This window comes from Lactuca saligna, chromosome 7, assembly GCF_052625555.1.
Source record: "Lactuca saligna cultivar CGN05327 chromosome 7, ASM5262555v1, whole genome shotgun sequence".
NCBI lineage: Eukaryota > Viridiplantae > Streptophyta > Magnoliopsida > Asterales > Asteraceae > Lactuca > Lactuca saligna.
The window spans coordinates 166,290,620-166,308,406 of record NC_136423.1 but is presented as its reverse complement, the minus strand read 5'-3'; the positions used below and the strand labels follow the sequence as shown (position 1 = coordinate 166,308,406).

The 17,787-nt window shown below is 34.3% G+C and overlaps 1 pseudogene; it reads right to left on the bottom strand.

Annotated features, from left to right (window-relative positions):
• Positions 1 to 15,294: 15,294 nt before the first annotated feature.
• LOC145006023 (epidermis-specific secreted glycoprotein EP1 pseudogene) lies at positions 15,295 to 16,839 on the bottom strand (annotated as a pseudogene).
• Positions 16,840 to 17,787: the final 948 nt, after the last annotated feature.

Genomic DNA, 17,787 nt, shown 5'->3' with positions numbered 1-17,787 from the left:
TTTTTGTTTAAGAAAGAAAACCCAGGTGAAGAGTGAAAAGTCATCTACAATTACAAGAATATACTTACTTCCACCAAAGCTTTCAATAGCCGAAGGTCCACATAAGTCGATGTGCAAGAGTTCAAGAGCTTCAATTATCTTCGTGTTGATTCGAGTAGGGTGGCTCTTTCTGCTTTGTTTGCCCATTTCACATGCTGCACACAAATGGTCCTTGTCGAACTTGAGAAGAGGAAGTCCATGAACATGATCCCCAAGCACCAACTTATTAATGTCTTTAAAGTTCAGGTGCAATAGTCATCTATGCCACAACCAGCTATCATCTGTATTTTCCTTTGTCAGCAAACATATTGTTGGTTTTCCTCGTATGGGATTAAGATTTAAATGATAAATCTCTCCCTTACGTTCAGATTTCAACAGAACCTTCTTGGATTGTTTCTCAATTATCTCAGAACCCTCATCATCAAACGATACTTTTAGACCTGTGCCCACAACTAATTGTGACACACTAATGAGGTTGTGCTGCAAACCTTCTACATAAGCAACTTTCCGAATCGTGAAGTCACCATTTATTGTCATGCCATATCCCTTGATTGTGCCATATGAGTTATTTCCATATTTCACACAGCTACCATCTTTCAGAGATCGAAACTCCCTCAGCTCTTCCTTCCTACCTATCATGTGACGCGAGCAGCCACTGTCTATATACCATTCTTCGTCGAACTGCTCATCACTGATTATCGGCAAATTTAAGCAGATTTAGGAACCCAAAGTCGCTTGGGTCCTTGTGAGTTTTTCACAGAAAAAGGAATTGCAGTAGAAATATCAACCAAGTATGTTCTTTTTACTAAGGTGTTTTGATCTTTTCTTTTAATTGTATAAACTTTGATTTTGGTTTTATCTTGTTTAAATTTGAATTCGTTGGTTAGTTTGTTTGATGGCATTTGATACCTAGGATCAGCTGATGACTTCTTATTATTGATCTTAGAATCAGATGTTAGCTTTCCTTTTCCTTTGATGTCTTCCCTAGAATATGCTTTGCCTTAGGACTTGGTGTAACCTAAACTTGACTTAGGGACGAATCTGGGTTTAGAACTTGTTAGGGAACCGAAACTGGACTTAGGACCGAAACTAGTATGCGGACCGAAAGTGGACTTTCGGTTTTGAGTGACATTCGGATCGAATCTGGTCTGTAGACCGAAAGTGGACTTTTGGTTTTGAGTGACGTTCGGACCGAATCTGGTCTGTGGAACGAATGTTCGGTTTCTAGAATTGGAGTAGTAAGAACTTGGGCTGAAATTTTCCTTTACCTTTTCCTTTCCTTTGTTCATTGAGATATTCTTAGGAGGAACATAGTTGGGATTTTGGGAATGCCAGTAATTCTTTCGCTCATTTAGATTCTTTGCATATCTTTGATTTCTTAAGCGTTTCTGTTCAGCTAGCTCCTTCTGTAATTTGTGGATATTGAAGCTTACCTTCGATTTCTCTTTTGGAGTTTCGGTTGTTTTGACTCAAACTTTCGGTTCTTCTTTTGGTTCCATAGGGATTTCATTGGTTCCACTTGTGCTTGGTTTGTCAAAACTTGAGGGTTTGTTTATTGGTTCAGCTACATACCTTCCTTTAACTCTCCAAGAAGTCTGCTCAGATAAGTCTACTGTTTCGTTTGCATTATCAATAGGAGCGGACCAAAAGAAATATTCGCATCCTTCTACTTTGTCCTTTTCCACCAAGACTCTTAGCTCTGATATTTGTCTAGAAGTGATTCCTTTTGTTGCATATACCTGGTTCGGCATAGTTTGATCCTTTTGATAAACCACAACCTTTTCGTTAAGCTTCTTTTCCTTATCCTTTGCTAGACGAGCAAATTCCATTGAATTTTCTGAGATTAGTGGTTGCTCATTCTCAGTTTTGCTCTTCATAAAATCAGAGCAATCAACTACGTCTTTTACAGATATCTCGCTCATCTCACTTTCTTCATCAAATTCAGACGTATGTTCTAAGTCTAATTTATTTTCAGAAGCTACTTTGACATTGGATTGGTCAAATGGCCTTCACATTACACAGTAGCTTGTCTTTTTCATCATGTGGCATCTTCTATCCATCAGCAATCAACTTGTTATATTCCTTTTGCATCTTGACAGTTGGGCTTGTTCTTGGATGAATAAACGGCCCAAGGGTTATAGCTTCCCAGATGAGATAGTCGTTTTCTTCAGATCCAACCACATAGTCTTCGAAGTGATGTGCCCATACTTTGTAGTCTTGAGTTGCCACAACTAGAAATTTTGTGTCTTGTAATCTCTATACTCAAGTAAAATGTTGAATCAAAAACTTAAGAGCATGTGTGATGCTTATTATATGACATCAAAAATGTCAATCAAAAATATCATACAAGTACTACAAATAGTCAACAAGCAATTGGAAACCCTAGAAGTTCTTGTTTAGGTCCATTTTGGACTAGGACTTCCTTATTGGACTCAATGGACCAATAAGCTTCCAATTTGACTATCATGGGCTTAGAACCTTAAATGGGCTCTAATTGGACCCACATTCATTTATTTCAACATTTTGGGCCATATTGGGCCTAGAATGAAATGAATTAAAAGCTTGATCCATGAATAACCTAAACTAGTCCAACAAATATGTAAAAATCATACTGTATTCTTTTATGTTAAAACTCACCCAAACTAACTCTAATATTGGGCTTAGGGGCAAAAAGCCCAAATTTTCCTTTTCCTTCAAGATTCTCAGCCCAAGGCCCAAGCCCAAGAAGAAGTGGTGAGGAGTTGACTTCTTCATGCCACCTCACTTATGTCCAACATACTTCCATGCATGGACCAACATACATCTATGAATGTCAACTCAACCATTTCTCTCCTCTTTCTTCTTGACCTCGGCCGAAAGCACCCACACACACACACTTTCATCACTCCTTACATATCAAACACTCTCCAAGAACACCTCCCCTCTCTTCATAAAATTTTCGAGAAATAAGGACAATCCAAGGAGATTTTTCACAAAAATCACCCTCCAAGGTAAGGTTATACTAAATTCTATGATCTTGGTTCCTTGATCTATCAAAAATCTCTTCTTAACTCATGAGAAATCATGATCTTGTATCCTAGAAACACCTCAAGGCCGAGATTTTCATCAAAGGGTGCTAGGGCCGAAAAATCACCAAACTTTCTTCCATTTCTCCTCCAAAACCGAAACCACACCCTAAGGTGAGCTTCATACCCCCTATTTTCTGTTTTTATGAGATTTGTGGGGGGGGGGGAATACAAGTGAAAGTGTAGATCTATATATGTTTTGTATGCCTTGTATGATTTCTATGCTTATATGTGTGTTTTTGTGTGTTATAATGTTGGATCTAGCCTTAAAACCCCTAAAAACCGAGATATACTTTATGATTAATGATACTAGCATCAAGTATATTTCTACATACAAAGTGTTCCAAGAAAAATAGCTAAATGGCTTAATAACATTTTATTTGGACTAAAAACTCAATTTTTGGACATAAAATGATAAAAATATAAAGTTAAAGGGCCCAAAATGTCATATCACGAATTCTGATGGATGAGGAGTGTCAAGACAGTTTCAATGAAATATTTTCTGAAAATATACTCATTTGGAGGATTAAAAATATAAATTTCAAGCTTAATGGGCTAAAAATGACAATTTCAGCCCAATAGGGCCCATTATGCGAAATTTTCTGTTTTGGAGGGCCAAAACTGTGTTTTTCTGTAAAACAGTGGACTACTAAGGTTCCAAGTACTTTTCAAAGGTTTAAAATGCTTTTCCAATTTAAAAAGGACCAAAGTTGCAAAAAATTTCCAATTTGGGCCAAAATTGTAAAAACTGCGAAAAAGAGGGGCTATAACCGAGAAAACTGCAATTTCAGGGACTTAAACTGTTTTCAATGAAAAATATGCTGAAAAATATTAATTTCAATAATTTTTGGTGTAAAATGTCAAGAAAAATGATTTAAGGACCAAACCGGAAAATTATTTAATTAGAGGGTTGAAAAGAGTAAATTTTACAAACAATGAGGGGCTGAAAACAGAAAACTTTCAAGGCTAATTCAATACACGCAACTTGATCAAATATTGGAACCGCGAATGCCTACGTAATAACAATCTGAAAATACTAACACGACAATAACTCGATTCATACACGAAAACATTTGGTAATTCAATATACACGTGAGAGTGCACAGACGTCTACGCACCATCTTTGGGCCCCAAAGTGTAAAATCTTGTTTGTTGGGTCTAGCTAGCCCAATGACCTGAGCTTAAGGCCCGAAGACTTCTACCTTACGAGTTGTTGGGTCTTACATGATCTAACACAGCGTAAAAGGACTTTCAATGGCTTTTATACCATTGGTCCCCAAGGGTCCTATGGTATTGCTAGTAAAGTCGGTATTTCATGCGAGGCGGGTCAAGGGCCCCTCGTACCCTTTCTTTTTTTATCCCCAACCGGTTAATGGAGACATCGGGGTCTTCGTGTCCTCTTTCTCTTCGGATGTGGGATTACTCGGAGTCAGGGCGGTTGGATAACGTGATTAGTACGGACGACGCCTATGGGATTGTTAGTATAGTTATAAACTGGTCGTTTGTGTAATGCTTGTTTATAGCAATTAATCATGCGCAAAAATAATCCGACGTCGCCTGGAATTAATGACTTCACGTGTTACAATGGTTTTATTTTAACTTCACGGAATTCAAAGAAGCAGGAAAACATCGGGTTTTCCTAGGGTTTTTCAATACATACGGTTTCGAAATGTATACAAGTTTAATGAACAATTTTTACAAAAATAGAAACAAACAAGCATACCTATGGATCTTCACAAATGTTTTAAAAAGCTTTTCTTTTCAGAAAATATCGGAATTTCTGGTGGTTTTCAAAATGATACAAAACATTGTTTTCCTAAATATCGCTTATGAACTCACCAACATTTCACATGTTGACGTTTTTTTCAAAATACTTGTATTCTCAGGTAACCAGTGAATCAAAGGAAAATGTACTCAGTGATGGCTTGCAGTTTATCTATTAACGAACTGAACAATTTATTTTTGGGAATGTAATGTTTTGAGACAATGTAATGGATGTAAACTCTATCAGTTGTAATATTCAAATGTTGGTGACGAAAGATGTTATGTTTCATGTATATTCATTGTGATGGTATTCAATTGAGTCACAACAGCTCCCGAACGTTTCCGCCGTCTGGTTCGGGGGTGTGACATGAGTGTAGAGAATAGGTATCCTGGTTGTAGATCCAATAGTGTTTGAGATGTTGATGGGATTTGTTTGCGAATCTTCGTGAGACATGGTGAGCTTTTAGAATCAAACCTGTAAACTTGAGATTAGGGTTTTATCTAAAACAAAGTTGCCGTCGAAACAAAAAAGACAACTTGTTATTTATACGATAAAAGTGGAAACCTTAAGGAATTCTGAATACAGAAGGAATGCGTATTGATCACACAATCTCCTGCTCTGATACCAATTGTTAGAACGTAGTTCTATCAGGATCGATTGATTCTAAGCATGCAAACGAATAAGTGCGTAAAAGTAAACACGAATATGGCTTGAATACGTTGAATGATTAATGCTTCAACACCTCAGAAGAGCTCGATTAAGAATTTCAACTGCAGAGGTGTTTTAGGGTTACAAAACTCAAGCGTAATTAAAAAGACATCGAACAATAATGCATACATGCATGCATATATAGAGTCTAACCCTAAGAGATAATCACGGATGGACAGGCCCAATCCGGATATATACAAAAAGCCCTAAGACGCAACACAATAAGCCCAACAATGTAACGTTATCGAACGGGCATTCGATGTTCTAAAGAAAAGGTTTCCTATCATTAGAAGTACACAAGAACCTTTTTATTCTTGTGAAACATAATCAGACATTTTCTTGGCATGTTGTATTTTACATAACTTTTTGTTAGAAGAAGATTGAGACAAAAATCTTGAAGATGAGGTACCACAGGTGATGTTAAATGAACCAAGAGAGGAAATACGCCATAATATAATAGTGACAAGTCAAGCTAATGTTGCGGAAGAGAAATGAGGAACTTAATTGCAAATCAAATGTGGACTAATTACTTGCCAAATCGAAACCATGAGATATATATGTCAATGTAGCTACTAGTTTTTATTATAGCATTCAATTTGATTTTGTATGGATCTTTTATGTTTGACTTGATTTTGTATGAATCATTAGTGTTTTAACTTTATTTGTGTTATTTCTCTTTTTTAACATGTTATTTACTCATTATATGTACATCCTCTAAGTATGTATTTTTTATGTTATCAATGCATGGTTTGTTTGTTTATGATGTTATGCAGGTCAAAATGATTAAAGAAGAACAAGTTACTAAAAAAGAACAACTAAAATGGACATATTGGATGGATTATTGTTTTATTCAATCTATGATGACACAAGATGAGAAAGGATTATGGATTAGTGGGAGCTTCATCCCACAAGCGTACACCAACATGGTGGAGGAGCTTAATCAAAAGTTTGGGAAGAGTTTAACAAAAAAATAATTTAAAAAATCGTTTGAAAACTTTAAAATCAGGTTTCTCACAATGGTATGACATGTTCCGCGGAACTTCATTGAGTGGGTTCGGTTGGAATTTTGAAACACAACTCAATGAAGCGGACGAGGAAGTGTGGGCCAAACTAATTAATGTAAGTTTCTTTTATTGCATGTTACTTAGTTTGTATACATTTATGTTATTTTTATTAACAATAATTGTATTTGGGATTGTGTGTTACAGTCAAATCCAGATGCAATTTCATTGAAGACCAAAAAAATTCCAAACTACAATGAAATGATAGCTTTGTTTGCGAAAGATAGGGCTTCAGGGGTATATGTTGAAACCCCGAAAAAGAAGAATGCTCGATTGAAAAGGATTGGGGATATCAAAGTAGAAACAATTGAAGAAGTTGATCAGTTACTAGCAAGCAATGGCATAACACTTGAGAAACAACAAACAAATAATGAAGATGATGATGATGATGATGATGGTCTTGATGATATTCAAGTGTTATCTCCTACATGCTTTTCGCAGGTGCAAAATTCAAGTTCTAAGAATTACAAAAGTAAAAAAAAGGAAACATGAAATTGAAGTTGAAGATAACTTGAAGTTGAACCTGAATCGTTTGAAAAGGTTATTATGAGTGCAGTTAAAGATGTGGCTTCTGCTATGAGGGAGGGTAACAAAATCTTCGAAAACTCTCATCATCGGGTTTATACAGGTGATGAAATTTATAAAGATTTAGAGCCAATGGATTTGGAACCCGATGAATTAGCAGAAGCTCTCATGTTTTTGTTGCGAAATCAAAGATTGATGTCGGGACATTATTTAGAGTTCCATTTAAAACATGAAAAAGTTTGCTGAAAAAAATGACAGGGCAAGTAAATGACTTACTTAGGATGATGGTTTTTTTATTTTTTATCAGTTTGACTTCATAGTTTTTGGTTTTTGCTTTGAGCTCATACATTGGATTTCATTTGATTATTCTTCCATTGAATTTAAATTGGTTACTTATGAATGTGTTTGATTATTCATACATTTATGTTATTTTTGGTTTAGGTTTATTGAAATTATCTATTTGGAATTATGGAAAAAGGTGACAAGGGTATAATTGTCCATTTTTAGTTTTCATTTCTTTTCCTTCCAACTCAGGAACACAAAGGAAAATAATTTTCCTTTCCTTTCTCTCGAACTCGGGAACAGAAAAATACACTTTACTTTCTTTTCCATTCTTCTCTTTTCTCTCCACATTTCTCTTCTTTTGTTTTCTTTCCTTTAAATGAAACTCGGGAACATGGTCTAAGTATCTCATCGGCAAGACCATCTATTAAGATGACACTGAGTCACCCACTCATGATGATTATCTAGCATTGTCTAAACTTTTAAAGTGAGACTGCCTATTCCTAATCAGAAAATTATTATAATTCTTGGGTGTTCATTCTCCTTAATCATTTCTTACCTAACTTTTGTCCGTAGAAGTAGGGATGTTATTCGGGCTAGAACCGAACCGAACCGATCCAAACCTCAATAACCCGAGAACCGAATAAGGGTAATTGTATGAACCAAAAACCGAACAAAATAAGAAATATGCTTTCGGTTCGGTTTGGGTATTATTCGGTTCGGTTTGGGTATTATTCGGTTCAGTTCGATTCCGATTTGAATAACCCAAATAACATGTATAAGATGATTAACGACCTATTATGATTATATAACCCGAATAACCCAAATAACATGTACAATGTGATTACAAATATTGTATTTTGTATGACTTTTATAGCTTATGATTTTATAACAAATCTTTTAGAGGAACAAATTTGTTAATTAAAAATAATACAAAGTATATATAACTGTTTCAAAGGTGCAAAAAGAATTAGAATTTATGTACTAAGAATATAAACACGGATAACACACATTAACTATTCTTGATTAAAATGTAAAATCAAAATACCAAAATCTTAAGATATAGCTATGAAGGAACATATTAAACACTAAACATTAACACCCCAAACACCCAAATATCTATATAAAAGTATATAAGTTAAAGATTAAACATTCCACACCCAAATTAAAATATGAATCTTAAGTTTTTAACCATATCCAAAATAACATTTTTCAAACACGAAATAACTATTCGGGAATATTAATTGGTTGTTTTTCCTTTCCATCTCCATTGTTTATCGCCTTTTCTAAAGCTTTCGCAGCCTCATCATCTTTCAAAATTTCATCAAGTTGTCCACAATAGGTCTTCTTGATTTCCTTACCCAATCTTGGGTGCAAACCAAATCATCTATTATAGTTGTAGACAAATTTGTTCGATATCGATCCAATGTCCACCCGTTTGTACTAAACGCCACTTTTGACGTCACAGTAGAGATTTGTAGTCCCAATATATCTATCAAGTTAAACATAGAAAATGTTAAAATATAATTATAAAAAAGTATACAAATAATAAATTTATACCTTTCGCCATACAGGATACAGTAGGGTAAAGAGATGCATTTTGTTTCCACCAAAGTAGAATGTCAAAAATCTTTATTGTATTTAACTGACTGCTCGTTTAGTTATCATATCAACCTCGTTTCTATTGATGTCGGTGGGTAATAAGTTTGTACTATTAAATCACCAATGAAGTCGTTCTCGTCATCAATCACAATTACATCTTCATGACCATGTGTTTGATTTTTAGAAGAGTCAGTATTGTCAAACTTTGATTTGTAGAAATAAAAAATATCTCAAATCTTTGTTGAAGACCTTGTATTAGGGCCTTAGCCTTCAAAATGACTTCCGAGTTGAGCATGGGATTTTTTTTTTTGTTTTTTTTTTTTGTATTCTTCAACTTAATCAACTTCTCAAAGGCTTGTTGAAGAAAATCAAACTTGAACCGTAGATCTAATATGACCGCAAAATACAAAAAATCGTTTAATTTTTCAAGATCGCCCAATACTTATCGTATTTTTCAATCATGTCCTTCTCGATCAAACAAAATTGGGGACTAGCCGTCCATTCCTTAATGTGTTTGTACAAATCACATATTTCTCCAAAAAAACGACGTGCCATCAGTTTTTTTGACGTTGATACTATGTCAGTTTTCACCTTGACTTTCTCGAGATATCCAACAATTGCTCTACAAATGTTGCAATCTTATTTTGTGGGGGTCAAAACATCTCGAACATATGTAAGATCTATTATAATAAAATAAATGTTAGTATTTTTTTTTTTTTTTTTGTAAAAAATACAGCTTTACTAACCCTTATTTAGGAGCCTGCATCTCATTGAATATACAACCAAATAATGCGTTTAAATAATGTAAAATATAGTTTAAATTTTGAACTAGAAGCTGGAATTTTTTTTTTGGGTTAATCGGACAAATAACAAAGACGTTATGACACGTTGAAGTTGACTAAAAATTTGCAAACATGCTGAAACAGAAAACTCAACTTTAATACCCCATGTTTAAAGGTCTGCATCTCACTGAATATACAACAAAATAACGCATTTAATTAGTGTAAAATGTATTTTAAATTGTGAACTACAAGCTGAAATATAAATTAGGTTAATTTGACAAATAATGAAGACGTTATGACACTTCAAAGTTGGCTAAAAATTTGCAAACATGCTGAAACAGAAAAACTTAGCTTTAATACCCCATGTATAGAGGCCTGTATCTTATAGAATATAAAAAAAAATAACGCATTTAAATAGTCTAAACTGTAGTTTAGATTGTGAATTACAAGTTAGAAAAAAATGAGGTCAATCGGACAAATAACGAAGACATTATGATGCTTCAAAGTTGGCTAAAAATTTGCAAATATACTGAAATTAAAAGAAAAAAAAAACAATGAAATGGAGTATGAAATTACCTTCGACTTTAAACATGCCAAAAACCTTTTCTAACTCCATCGCAATCTTCAACAACTCGTATGTGGAGTTCCATCGGGTTGGGCTATCATTGCACAAAAACATCTTGGATTCCATATTTATTTCTTTCATGCATTCTTTGAATCTTTGAATTCGTTGTGTAGAATTCCTAATGTATTTAAAGGCATTTTGCATGCACTTGTTACTAGATTGGTATTGATCAAACTCATCCCTAATCATAAGGTTAAGGATGTTGGCCATACACCTTACGTGTAATTGTTTCCCCCTATCATACAAGTTTGGTAGTTTTTCATTAGAATTTCGATTGTTTTATCATTTGCACTAGCATTGTCTATGGTTATGGGTATTACGTTACTGATACCATACTCTTGAAGACAAGTCAACAACGTGCGCCCAATGTTTTCGCCCTTATGACTATCTAGAGATTTAAAGCTGATAATTCTTTTGTACATGACCCAATCTTCATCAAAAAAGTGGGTCGTGTCCCACTTTAATTTATGAAGATAACTCATCATGTGTCACTAAAATGAAAGAAATATATCAAGAGTGTCACAACAAAACACATACCACCAAAGTTTTTTGAGTACATTGAAGGGCTTATAAAATATCAAAAGGTTGAGATAAAATATGTTCAATCTATTAATAAATCATCAGAACTTTTCACAAAGTCACTTCCTATTGTAATCTTTAGAAAACATGTGCACGAAATCATAATGTGACATATGCATATAATGTAATAAATGTCAAAATGAGGAGAGTAAACTATTCACTTCACTCTTTTTCCCTTCACTATAGTTTTTTCACACTGAGTTTTCTTTAGTAATGTTTTTGATGAGGCAGTACTTCGAGGTTAAACCTAGATTAGAAAAATTTGTCATCCAATGGGGAATTTTATAAAATCCATCAAATTATTGAGTTAGAAAAAGCATGTAAATGAACAAATTTCACCACTTGAATAATTTTCTTTATCTATTGATTTATTATTGGATGTGGTATAAATATGATGATATGTAGTATAAATACCCATCAAATGTAAAGACAAAAACATATCATCTTAAATATGGGAAAATGACACATACGCCCTATGAAGTTTCTAGGGTCGACCCTTTTAGTCACTTAAGTTTTTTCGTGGCTTTATGAGGAAATCAAGTTGTAGGCAACATGTCTTTTTAGTCCCTTTTACTTGTTTTATCCAGTTTAGGGGAAACATAGATGAAAATTGGGCCACCCATCTCTCTCTCAATTGAATAATTGTTACCTAGAAACCAATCACCACCCGCATTTTCCTTTGTTCACCAATAATCTGCTTAGGTATCAGATTGAATAATCGTCTTCATTATATCGTTAATATATAAAAATGGGGGGGGGGGGGGGGGGGCTTCGTCTTCTTTAGATCTGGAAGGGAAATTGATGCGGACGGAAAGAGGAAACGATGGGGTGATTGTTTGTGGCTGATCAACGAGCACCGATCGAGGGAGGAAGACGAAAATAGTAATCGGTTGCAGTTCATCTCCATCTCCAACGATTGGGTAAGGAATGTACAGTCGAAGTCGCAAGGAAACTCTGATGTTGGCTGGCAATCGAGAGAAAGGGAGGGTGTTAATCTCCGGCGATGGCTGGGAGGTCATAAGGAGGGGTGTCACACTCCAGGGGGCTGTTCGATGAGTTCCTTCTTCTTCTGGTCCGACCGACTGCAACACAAGAAGGGAAGGAAGGTTCATCAGAAATTGAACAACAACAAATGAGGGGTGGTTGTGAGGAGTTCGATCAATCAAGGAGGAAGAAAATCAAAGGAAAAAGGGTGGATTTCAGTTTGGTGGCAGCAAATCCATTGAAGGGGACAGAGCTCATTTTTTTCGGTGGCACCTTTGCATCCTTGTCTCGACGATGGTTGAAGCATCGAAGGTGATGACGATGTGGATGCTCCGGTAATCCTCTCGACTGTTTTCCCTTCTTGTTGTCAATTGTGGAGGTGAGTAGCTCACGAAGTGATCAGAGGGTGTTCGGGTGGAGCTTCAATCGTTATTCTCTGGGGGAGGGGCTGCCATCGCCAATGTGAGAGAGAGAGAGAGAGAGAGAGAGAGAGAGAGAGAGAGTGATTTAGATGTCATGGGACGTTTTAATTTTTTTATTTATTTATTAAAATAGAAAAATAAGTGAGCTGATAGAGGGGTAACCGGGTTACCCCTTCGTTTTCTCAATAAAGATGTATTGGACCCGACAAAACCAAATTTGTTCCCTTAAAAAACCACTTAAAAAGTTAGATAACTAAAAGAGTAAATTCTAAAAACTTGATAGGATGTATATGTCATTTTTCCTCTTAAATACAATCTTGTAAATGATCAAGATTCCTCTCAACTCTTCTTTTTTCTTTCATGATATTTTAATTTTGTTTTGTTATTTTTGTTTTAATTATATCGAATTTATAACATATATAACTGTTTATCATATTATTAAAACAGCCATTTTATTAAATAAACAAAAAAATTAATTTAATAAAAACCTATGTAATATATATGGATTTGATTTTTTCCGTCTACGATACTTTTTCTTGATTAAAAATAAAAGGTATTTTTGGTGTGTCTCTATTTAGTGGAGCTTAACGCATGGTAACAACACAAGATATTTGGTATTAGATAGGTATATTATCTACCTGCATCAGTACATAGAATCTCCTATATAAAGATACATATTATTGATTCAGCAAAAACTTATATGTTTTTGCTTTCTTTACAGAGGAATTTGGATACCACTTGTGATCTCAGTTGAAGCGTGATTTGGGAAAAATATTAATTAATAACCAGAGGATTGTGTTATGTTTGTAGTAATTGAGTTTTTTCTTTTCGTTTGGTATTGATATAGGGCGCCTTACATATCGAGCGTTAGGAAAGAAGAAGCAAAAGCAAACAACATATACATTCTTATAACACTATCAGAACTCTTCTCAATATTATTTGCATAGCAATTGTGGCGTGGATGAAGCATTATGGTTGATGCAGATGTCAAAGTTTTCGTTGTACTTTTGAAGATATACAAAATTTTGGTTGTGATGCTTGAGAGTATCTATCTACTTGTCTAATTTTGTAAAATATTGATAGTAAAAAATGAAATACTAAAAACGCATAAAACATGGTTGTATGAATTAGACTTTGAAAAACTAGAATTATCATACCCAATGAGGTCTAATGGTTGATAAAAGGAATTCAATACGGAGGTTAAATGTTCAAAACATGACACATCCAAAATATTATTATGTTTCGTGATTGATCTTTAACGCAGATCCTTCGAATGGTGCTTTTTATAATTTTTAGAATCATTACAAAAATCATTTAAGTTAAAAAAGTAGTTTTTTTTGTTTAGCTTTTTTAAATAGTCTGCATAGTTCAAGAAAAAACGAACGGTAAAGATTGGAATTGTCCACCTTTTTTCTACGGATACAATAGGATCATTGAAAAAACTATTTACTATTATAGTGTGTCGTCGAAAACCATATTATGTTAAGGAATTGATTTTTTCCAACTTTTGTAGTTTTGTTTAGTCCACTGAAAATTCATGAGTTGTTAATATTGCCCCTAGTTCAAAATTTTAGATATTAAAAAGAAAATATCTCTTGTAATTTTCCGTTTTTTCCTCACAAATTAGTTCCATGAAATTATGTAGGCAAATTTATTTTTTCAATCTTTTTCATTAGTTACACCATTGTTATTTTATGTTTAATTTTTTATGAACGAAACGATCCATATTTATTTATTACTTTTTTTTTTCTTTTTTTATATTTTCATACCATCGACTCTATATTTTTAAGAGGTCTTAGCAAATAAAACTATTACAAATTAGTCACTTAGTAAATGATTACAACTTCAAACTAACATATATAAAATCACAAATATAATATTGACCAACAAAAAATATTTTAAACTAATGCGTATAAAAAAAATTCTTCATTCCGGTATCTTCGAGTACTTTCCAACAATAAGATAGTGTTTGTTTTCGATGATGTAAATGTATTTGGTCTTTTTAAATGCCGGTGATATAAAATATGGTACAAAAGTTTTTTTTGTTTTTGTTTTTTATCTTTGTTTTTGTTTTTTTTTTCCATTTCTTTAGTTTTCATAGATAAATGTTTGTTTTTTAAAGTCTTTATAAAAAAAACTCGATGATGTTGGTTGAGGCGGCGGAAATGGTGGTGGATATGGCACAAGTAGTGGTGGTGGTGGCGGATGTAGGGGTAAGGGTAGTGTGGGAGAAGGTGCGGATGAAGGTGGTGATAAAGGTGGAAGCTATGACGGCAACGACAGTGGTGGTGATGGTGATAATCGTGGTGGTGATAGTGGTGATGGCGTCATTAGTAGGGGAACAAGCAATATCATAAAGAGTTATAACTTTAAAATAAAAAAAATAAAATCGTGAGCTATTTTTTGTTTTATTTGAAAAAGATGTCAAAAAACTTTTTTATGTCTGATTTCTTCTGAAAAATACTTTTTTTTTCTCAAATATCTTTCCGCCAGTAGACATAAGAGTTCAATTTTTTTTAGCAAAAATTAAACAACACCTAAATAATCTTTTATATGTTATTATGTTTAATTAAAATTTGATGATCAAAGGTTTGTGTAAGAAAAATGGATATTTAAACTAAAAAAAACAGAATAAAAGATAAAAGATAAAAGAAACTGCTATTTTGAAAAAAAAAAAAAAAAAAAAAAAAGTTGAAATAAATGGGAAAGGAAGAAATAATCTCATATTTAAACTAAAAAAACAATAAGAAAAATTGAAAAGTAAACAAATATTAAAAGAAATAAGGTAAATATTTTTGAAATTACACTAAAATAGAAAATAGTTTTTTCTAATCACCTTATGAACAAAAACTCGATACAATCGACAGCAAATATTTTTTATATTTTAAAAAACAAACAACATCAACTCTATTATTTTATGTTGACAATTTTAATATATTAAAACAAGAATATTATTTAATTCCGATACAAACACGTAATGGAAGATTAAAATTTAGAAAAGCAAGTTGTGGTATTTTTTTAAATCTTCATCTTCCTTATTCCCCCGTTCCTCGTAGACCTATACAGAGCTACTAGAGGGGGGTTTTGATGTAGGCCAAATGAGTCGAGTTTCCAACCCTCGTCAACGTTTTCAACTCGTTAACGATCCAACACCTCGATAGATCAGTGCGATAGAAATACCCCATACACTTACAGTCCTTTGTGCATTTACTCTCGCAATCCTTCTGCTTCACCGGCCCAGTCCCCGGAGAGTATTTAGAAGTGAAATGGTCGACTCCTTTCAGCTGGTAGTAACGAGAACCACCCGCTTTACAAGACGGCGACTTCACGTTGCATTTTGTGCTCCACGCAAAAACACCCTCCGGCGTCGGACACCCAACACACTGGCTGTCCTCACACAGCCCAAACTTGCCGCAGCGTTCAGGCAGTTGGCACTCGTCTTCATATATATCCCCCCTCGTGTTCTCCCTTTTATCGAATAAAGTGAACACCAGACTCCACATGCCAAAAGCCACATTCGGACGATAAGAGTAGAGTCGTAAGTTCCCGTCGATGCCTAGTCGGATATACGATAACGTGTTATTGAATCGGAGTAAGTCCATGTCCACATAAGGTTGAGCATCAGAGTTTGAAAGCTGAACCCTCAGTGCATTAAAGTCGTTATTGTATTCGGTTTCCACAATTCCGAATGTTGCATTAACAATAGTCACATTTCGTTGGCTCACTTCCGGGAACGTGGATGACCAGTAAAGCATGTTCTTATAATACAAACCCAATCTTTTTGGCTCTATCACAAAACTATACGCTCCGTTAACGTTGTTCGTCGTTGAAGCTCTGCTGACGAGCTTCGTCGGACCTCGGATCCGGAGAGATTGACCAAACAAGAGCGTATCAGTAGGTGAATCAAAGCTTTGCCAGACGAAACCACCCTTGGAGTCACGAAGCACCATGTTACCATCGGAGAGTATGGCAAAACCGACGACATCCTTGTTGGCGGTGTTGGTTTGCCATGCGATCCGGCCATCTCTGTCGGCCAGTACAAGGTTGCCGTCGGAGCCCAATGAGAATGTGGCGTTTTCGCCGACAGGGTTGCCTCTGTTTGCTTCCCATACCCATCGCATCATGTATTCGTCATTTCGGACCCCCATGCGGAGACTGAGAGTGTAGACACCGGGTGTCGTATTGTAGAAACATAGCTGGAAAGGAAATGTGAATGGAGGAAGAGGACGATAGTTTGGGGCGTATTCGGAGTTGGCTTCTCCAAAATCGCCTTGGTTGACATACCGAAAAGTGTCGGCGGGTGGAACAACAGCGTCTGAGATGGCGAATGATATGAAGATGAAGCAGAAAAGCATTAAGGAAAGAGAAGAAGCCATGGTTATTGGTGCTACCGTGGGATGGATGCTATTTATAGAAAATTACGTATTTTTTTTATTAAAGAATTATATAATTTATTGAAAACGTAAGGGCTACTGGTATCCCGGTTTTACATGTTCAGTTTATTTATTAATTCTTTTCAATATATAGAATATACAATTCAAATACGATTAAAATTTAATTTCAAAATAGTAAATATTATTTTTAAATTTTTGTAGTAGTATATAGTATTAGTAATAATAAATTAATAAAAGAAAGAGATAAATGAGGTTACTCTTATGACCATTTTTCAAGATTTAAGTTAAAATAAGGGAATTTTTAGACAACTGCAGAGAGATGCATATACTTGTGGTTTACTTTTTTAATGATTTGTAAATATTGTTTTATTGATTTTTTTTAATAGTTGTTGTTTAAGCTAATTTTGTACATTGATGTGACTTAAGATTTTGTGGTTGGCTTTATCAATGTAAGAAGGAAATGAAAGGGATCTAAATAACGTTAAAGGATTACTTAACTGCAATGTAAGTTTGAAGTTTTTACGAGTTGCGACAAGTCATATCTTTTGTAAGAGTTGCTGAAGAGGATATATATATATATATATATATATATATATATATATATATATATATATATATATATATATATATATATATATATATATATATATGACAAATAGTATAACCAATAGAACTATGATACGTTATCATAAACTTGTGACAAGTGTCTGTGGAAATAATTTATGTTAGGGTTTGCACTATATTCTCATCGGTATTTATACAAGATACAATACATAAGATACACAAAGGACCCCTATACTATACATGAAATACGAAACCTACACTAAAAAAGGAAAATAAATAAATAGGTACATTAACACTCCCCCTCAATTTGAGCAGGGGGTTCCCAAATGTTTAAACTCTTACGAAAATCCAAAAAATAAAGGTGTAGGTAGTCCTTTAGTGAAGATATCT